Source organism: Pseudoliparis swirei, chromosome 5, assembly GCF_029220125.1.
Source record: "Pseudoliparis swirei isolate HS2019 ecotype Mariana Trench chromosome 5, NWPU_hadal_v1, whole genome shotgun sequence".
Lineage (NCBI taxonomy): Eukaryota > Metazoa > Chordata > Actinopteri > Perciformes > Liparidae > Pseudoliparis > Pseudoliparis swirei.
The window spans coordinates 1,414,779-1,422,357 of record NC_079392.1 but is presented as its reverse complement, the minus strand read 5'-3'; the positions used below and the strand labels follow the sequence as shown (position 1 = coordinate 1,422,357).

At 38.9% G+C, this 7,579-nt stretch overlaps 1 long non-coding RNA gene across 1 annotated transcript; it reads left to right on the top strand.

Moving 5' to 3' along the window:
- Positions 1-545: 545 nt before the first annotated feature.
- Positions 546-1,087, top strand: LOC130194311 (uncharacterized). Its single transcript, XR_008831808.1, has 3 exons — positions 546-634; positions 876-943; positions 1,054-1,087. It is a non-coding gene; the product is annotated as an uncharacterized LOC130194311 (long non-coding RNA).
- The last annotated feature ends 6,492 nt before the right edge of the window (positions 1,088-7,579 follow it).

Sequence of the window (7,579 nt, the reverse complement as noted above, 5' to 3'; positions counted from 1 at the left end):
CGACATTTGTGGTTTTTCCCACAACAAAAGAAAATAGTTGTTAATGTCCCATGGTCGATAGCGGAAATGAAAACTGTTTTACAGGAATGTGACCGGGCTATGGCTGGTAACTGGAATTAAAAAAGTGTTGGGGGTAAAATCAGGTAAAAAGCGTTGCAAATATTCAATTCCAACCGCTGAAATCTTTCTTTGGTAATGCAGAAGGACATGAGGTTGCTGGGCCCCGCAAATCAAACAGCGGACACGATAGCCACCTTCTTTACATTTTAATGGGCCCCAAGTGGCCGGTTGGTTTTATAGGAAACCCCATCACATATAAATTTTTGCATGGATGTTTGCTCTGTTTTTTTTTTAATCGTTAGCAAATTTTTTGGGTTTTAATTCGTCGTTTATACAATGAATTAGATTTCAACAGGGTTTTGGTGCATAAAAGTTTTTTTGTGTACTCTTAAAAGTTTACCTGTTTTCATTTTATTAAAAAAATAAAATAAAAAAATTGGGTTCAAAGGGGTTAACTCTTACCAGAGTCATTGAAAACCTGCTTTTCAAAATGTACATTCACAGGAAAATGTCAAAACAATCCAAAAAGCGAAAGCACTTGGAGTCTTCATCCTCAAGTGAAGAAGATACAAAGGTAAGAAGGTATGAGGATACACTCCTCTATTATTATTATTATCGATTCACGTGAAGATACTTAAAATAACCGTCAGTTTCCCAAAGAATAAATAGACATATATTGAATCGTCCAAACCCCAAACAAGCATCACATTTTTGGCATTTATGAGTAAAACAAATTACAACAGCTATCAAAATTGTCTCAGAATAGTTTTGTTATGGTCGAAAGACATTTAATGTTTTGTTCCCCATGTTTTCAGTCATCCAAGGAACAAGAAGTTTCTGAGAATTACAAACGTGTCACGAGGAACCACGCTGAAAAGAAGAGGTGAGATACAGGTTACTTGATGTTTAACATGTCGTTGGATATCATTCACTGAATTAATACGTTTGTTTATTATCTCTAAATGTGATTTTCTTCTGTTCTTCGACATGTAGCTCTGCAGCAAAACAAGAAAAGTGTTCATCCTCTCCTGTTAAAGATCCTTCCCAAGCACCGCCACATTAAAGGTGCTGCCGACCAACTGTTAAAACACGAGACCCCAAACAACCGGTTTATAAACCAGAAGAATGTTCAGAACCAAAACGTGAACTTTCAGATAAACATAAGACTGTCAGGGTAAGACTTTGAAAAAGAAACCTCAAAACCCTCAAACAATGCAGGGCAGTCGCCCAGAGGACAGAGAAGACACCTAAAGGCGGCTCGATACAACATCTGCCCACAGGCGCAAATGCAAATTTAAAAACTGGGGTGAGTTTGGATTCTGCTGAACAGAAAGAACGGACGAGGAAGAGCAGCGCTGGGGAACCACCGAGGACTGAAGGTGAGGATGGACGTTGAATATCAGAGGATCCGTAGCGCTACCTGGCCTCTCAGGATTCCCCAAATGAGAAAGAACATCGATTTGTCGTGAAAATGCAAAAGGCATCGAGACGAGAAGGCTAAGCGGAGCCGGTGTAATGAGGCAACCTCTTCTCTACCAGCAGACTTCCTCCTTCTCACCACAGGATCGCCTCCTCTCCAAGAAGGTCAGCAGCTCAGACGCTGTGGAAGAATGTGAGAACCGTCTCCCTCCATGTCACACGCGACAGTCAGTCGCCTGTTCAGGAAACAAATATGCCGCCAATGAATCACCTCGGGTTTAAGATACTAAATCTCGACCGACGCCGTCGGTCGCCTGCACCATTTATGCTGGGGCCTTCAAACCGGAATGTTGAACACGGGCCAGCCTTCGCTCGAGAAGCAACGCCGCCAGCGAAGCGGCCCAATCACCGCTCCCCGCTGCTCGGGGCCACACCGTTCTGCACCTGCTGTCAAGAGAGGTCGTCTGGTCCACGCGATCACCGAGCGCGGAGTTGTATCTGCAGATGTCAAAGTTGTATTCATTTAATCTGAACGTAGTCACTTTGTTTTCACATTTATTGCTTTCTTGATATTTTTCACACAATCATTGTAACTATTGTGTCAATTTACGACAAATGACATCCCCACGTGAAAAAAACGCCATGGTCAGGTTTACGTCGTTTGCCGTTTGATGGTGATGAACAGTTTCACGCGCCCGGGAGGCGACTGAGGTGGAACGGTCTGCAGGTCAACGCGGAGCTCACCCGTATGGACATCGACCTGCCACGGAGGGCGCTACAGACTCACTATGTACGTAGTGTTGCATTGAGATGATAAGGAAATCGTTATCTTCTGTGGAACGTAGTCTGAAAAGTTAATGTTAATACAAAGAAAAGCTATCACAAAATGATGTCCAGTGAAAATTACAAATCTGATCCAGACACATAAATAAATATATATTAATTGTCGCAGTAACCAAATCGGCCCAAACCCCAAACAACCCGACACATAGTTGGTATTTATGAATAAACCAATTTTAAAACTATCAAAATTCTTACGAATGAAGAAAAGAAAAGATTCTTATCGTAACTCACAGGGTCTGAAATATCATTAGTTATGTCCATTTTGACTTGTTTTATTTATCATGAGCACTTTGACAATCAACAACAAAACTATAATACGATGAACTTTTCTTGAGTTGAAGAACAAGCTCCTCGGCAAGACCTCCTCGTTTGGACACCAATACTTTTATCAGTCACCTGGATTACGGAAGAAGATCAAAGCACACGCTTTGAGGTGATGAGAAGGATTAAATAATGATTTATGGTGATTTAATATGCGAATAATTATGCTTGTCAGCTGGGGGCCCATGTCAGTTCTTCTGCAGCAGATATAGGATTGTCTCAGGTGGCCTGAATATTGTGATAAGTTCTCTTTATTTTTCGCACGTACCTGTGTCAGGGGTCATGGTCACCACAGGCTCACTGAAGTTGTTGCAAGCCTTTATTCTTTGTTGATTGAGTGGCCACAGCTTAAGAAAAACTCTAAAATCCTATCTCACAAAAATCTTAATACTGCACTGCGGTAAAAAAAGATTTATACAGCTGAGTGTTTGTCAAGGCTCAGGAAACCCTTGCAGGTGTTTCCGAAAGTTAATTAGACACCAAGTGATTTATGACACCCTACTAGTATACTTTTCAAGATATTCTAATATTTAGAGACAGGATATTTTGAGTTTTCTTGTCAAAGTTTCATAATCAGCAATAACCAGAATAAAAGGCTTGCAATATTTCAGTTGATTTGCAGTAATGAATCCAGAATGCATGACATTTTTGTTTTTAATTGCACATAGAAAATAAAGAACTCATCACAATATCTAATTTTCGAGGCTGTCCTGTATATTCCTTGTCCTCAAATTTTCCAGATAATTGTAATTACTTAATAGTATACAGTTGCCTGAGCAGGAAGGATCTGAGGATTTCATTAGAAGCTTTGACTATATTCAGTAGGATGTTTAATTTAATTATCCCAAAATCCCTAACCCTAACCCCAAAAAAAATCCCTTCAAAATAAAAATCAGGACAAAAAAAAAGAAATAAAAAATTTAATTGTATTTGGCCCCTAAAACGGGTCCCACCCAGTTGAGAATCACTCATCTAAAGTTATGCAAAGAAGAGACTACATCTAAGCTCAAAAGAAATAATGTCATCATTAATCAATAGTTGAAAAGACAGAAAAGAAATTATCATAAAAACCTGCTCTAAGAAAGTATGATTTAATTTTGTTTCTATTTCATTTATTTCTAATTTAATAATAAAATTATTGGTGTTGATATGGAATCATCAAAGTTGCTTTCTCCTCCCCACTCTCCTGTTCCTCCAGCCATGGGCTTCCTATCGTGTTGATCCTCTGGGTGGTCTCTGCAGGAGCTGGACTCCCCTGAAAGAGGCGGGTACGCCGTCTGCGGGTTCGCTACGCCCCCGCCATGTCATACATCAACGCGATGTCTGAAAAAAGCGAGCCTGCCGTGGGGCCAGTCCATGCAGTGACGTCGCCAGCAGCAGTGAGTGACTCATTCAGGACAACACAGGGATGTTCTGTGGTTGTTACACATTTATTACAACCCAGAACGACACTGACGGTTCACCTTTAAAAACCTCGTCTCCGACGGATGAAAGTGACACATTATGGTCAAACTGTGTAAAACATTACAGGAAACATTTATATTGATGTTATAACTCAAATTTAACAACGGAACTTGGGCTACAATAATGAGTCATTAAGACATTTCAAGTGCTTTTACACACACCTGGAACTTCTTTAATTTGTGCTACGTGCCATCTTCATCTAATCTTCACCAGTAAACAAAGAGGCTGATATGTTCACATCCTGAGTATTCTCACAAGGGTTCACTTTCATTCTAACTCCAACATTATTCAAATAGCCGTTGTGGTGGAGGAGACGCACCCTTGTTTTAGTTCGGGTATGTTTCTCTTAGCTTGGGTTTCACAGGTGAAAGAGTGGTTCTGGTCTCCATGAGCAGATTTCTACAGGTAGCTGTCATCTTAGACAAAAACATGGCGGCCGAGCAGGTTCATATCAATGTCACAGAGAATTGCCGGCAAAGAAATGAGCACTTATCACGGATAAAAGAAGCAGAATAGAATAATCTATTTACTTCAAAATGATTGTGAGTATAAGTGATTTCTTTAGTTATGCTAGTTGGGGGTGGGTTTTGGAAGTTTGTCATTGAGCGTGGTGCGTGGTTGAGATGTACTGCAGCCCCCCAAATGAATACTCACGAGGTTAGATTAAATACACTTTATTCATCCCCTGTTGTGAGTCCAACCCACATCGTAGCTGTACATTATATTGATCAGATGATTTCTATCTTCAACAGTGGTTCTCCTCAAAATGAGGTGTGATGAAGGATTTTTAAGAAACATTGTTTGAGCATAGAAACAATTAGTGAAATATCTTGAAATACACTAAAACTCCATCTCGTGTTCTTCATCTTTTAATCTGAGACACCCTGATGCACAAGCTCCCCTGCCCTTAGACATATCACTCTTGTCTCTCTCTCTCTCTCTCTTTTTCCCTCCCCTCCTCATCACCAGGGGTGTGAAACAACGATGAGGGTGCTCTTCCCTGGACAGTCTGCCCCAGAGATGCTGTCATCCCAGGGCCCCCCGGGCCCGCTGCTGCTGCGGGCGGCCTCGCTGAAATGAAGGACTGGGGGGCCCCGGGTCGCAGCCCCCGGGGCCCGGTCAGGAGTGACACCCGGGCAGGGCCCCCCCCACCCCCGGCAAAGCGGGAGGTCAAAAAATTAAAGGGCTTTTTGGGGAATATTAAAGTCACGGAAAAACAAATTTTCAGAGCCCCAAAAACTGTTTCCCCAATGCTGTTATCACGCCCAAGACCCTGTGGCCCCGGACAGGTTGCAAATCACTGCGGGAAACCCCTTTTTTCCTCCCCCAAAAAAATAAAGGCATCCCCAGGGAAAACTTCAGCCCGGGGCCATTAAAAAAATTTCTGTAAAAATGCTGTCATCCGTAAAGTGGCTTCTGTTGGCCACGAAAACAAAACGATTCGCCAAAAAAAAGGTCAGATGTATCTATTGAAAGGTTAAAACATAAACCTTGGGCAATCAACATCGGTCATACATAAAAAGCCGAACCCCACCCCCTGGCCTCCCTCTTTCCCCTTCCCCCAGCAAATGCCTTGGCGGGCCCCCCTGGGTGACCCTAAACAGACACCTGGAGGACCGGGGGGAATGAAGCCTCCATCCCCAGAAAAAATCACACCACCCCGGGCTGGGGAACAGGAAAAAATTCCTGAAGGTGGGTAAAGGGGGGTGTTTGCCTTTCCACAGGGGGGAAAATTTCCACTTCCATAATATCAAAAACCTTTTGCCCCAGTGGCAGGTAAAACCCCTCAAAAATAGTCATCAGGTTTAAAATTTTATTTTTTTGAAAATTTATAAAGACTGTATTTTTTGGTTTTCTCAATTTTGCAAAAAAAAATAAAAGGATGAAAAAAAGAACAGCAAAAGAAAAAAAAATAGAAAATAGGGAAAAAAAAATAAAGCAAAGGATTAAAATTTTAAAAAAAAGGGTTTTATGTATTTCTTTATATTTCGGGGGACAGACAAACAGCGGGGGGAAAAAAAGGGACCTTCCCAGCCGCCCCCACTGTCGGGGGAAATCTGTCCTTTCAGATATTTTAAACCTTTGGCTATCACAAAACTTATCATTATCCTTTTTTTTACCAAAAAAACTCAACCTTTAAAAAAAACAACATGGTCATTTGAGATAACTGTCTTTTTTGGGGGGATCTACCAGCTTCTCCTGGTCCAGACCACGTTGACCGGGCTCTGCTGCTCTCGGCCTGAAGCCGTGGACTCCCAGCCCGGGCAAAAGCACTGGTTTGGGTTCGCCAGGGGGCAGCTGGACGCATCACCTCATCGACTTCTTCAATCATCTTTACCCGTGAAAACAGTTTCAAGAATTTAAAAGGCCCAGATAGAGTTCCTTATAGTTTTGGGGAATTTTGTCTTAAATATTTCTGTTTTGTAAAAAACAAATATGATCATAAAAACTTATTGGCTACCTGTATATGTGTTATTTTTTTTTAAAATGTTTTTTTAATTTTTTTTTAAAATTTTTAATTTTTTGAAAATGAGTTAAAAATTTTTTAAAATGTTTTTTTTTGTTTTTTTAAATTTTTATAGTATTAAAATTTTTCTGCAATTTTTTTAAAGATAAATTTTAAAACAATTTAAATGTGTTTCGTGTTTTTAGTTGAAATTTTTTGAATTTTAAAAAATTTTATTTTTTTTTTAAAAATACAATTAAAAAAAAAAGGAAAAAAAAAAAAAAAATTAAAAAAAAAAAAAAAAAAAAAAAAAAAAAAAAAAAAAAAAAAAAAAAAAAAAAAAAAAAAAAAAAAAAAAAAAAAAAAAAAAAAAAAAAAAAAATAAAAAAAAAAAAAAAAAAAAATAAAAAAAAAAAAAAAAAAAAATAAAAAATTTATCCATAAAAAATGCTTTCCCCTTTATCATTTTTTTTATTTGAAATTTTATTTTGATGTATGTTACATTTTATTATTTATTAAAAAATTTATAATATTTATTTTTTATGTATCAAGGGTCAAAGGTGCAGTCTCAGTGAGCTATTTCTGTGTCTAGTCTCATTTCTTGAGCTGGTATTTTATGTTTCCTGTTGTTCATATTATTATGTTTTATTTTTTTATGATGATGATTAATTTTAATAATGATTTAATGTTTAAAATTAAAAATTTTTGGGATTTTTATAGTTTTTTCTTTTTTCCAAGAGGGAGTGGTAAATTTCCACCTCATCTTGTCCCCGGGTCGTCCAGGGGGGGGTCCCCCTTGTTTAAAACAGCTTTTCATTTTTCCTCCATACGAGTTGCATGGGAAAAATTTTTGGGTTTTTTAAGTTTTGTTTTTATTAAATGGGGTTAGGGTTTACAACAAGCTTTTTTTTTTTAATGGGGGGGAAAAAAAAGAACCTGAGGAAACTTTGGGTTTTGTTTGCCTTTTTTTCTTCCCATTTTGAAAAAACCCTTTGTAACAGTTTTGTTTGGGTCACCAAAAGGGCA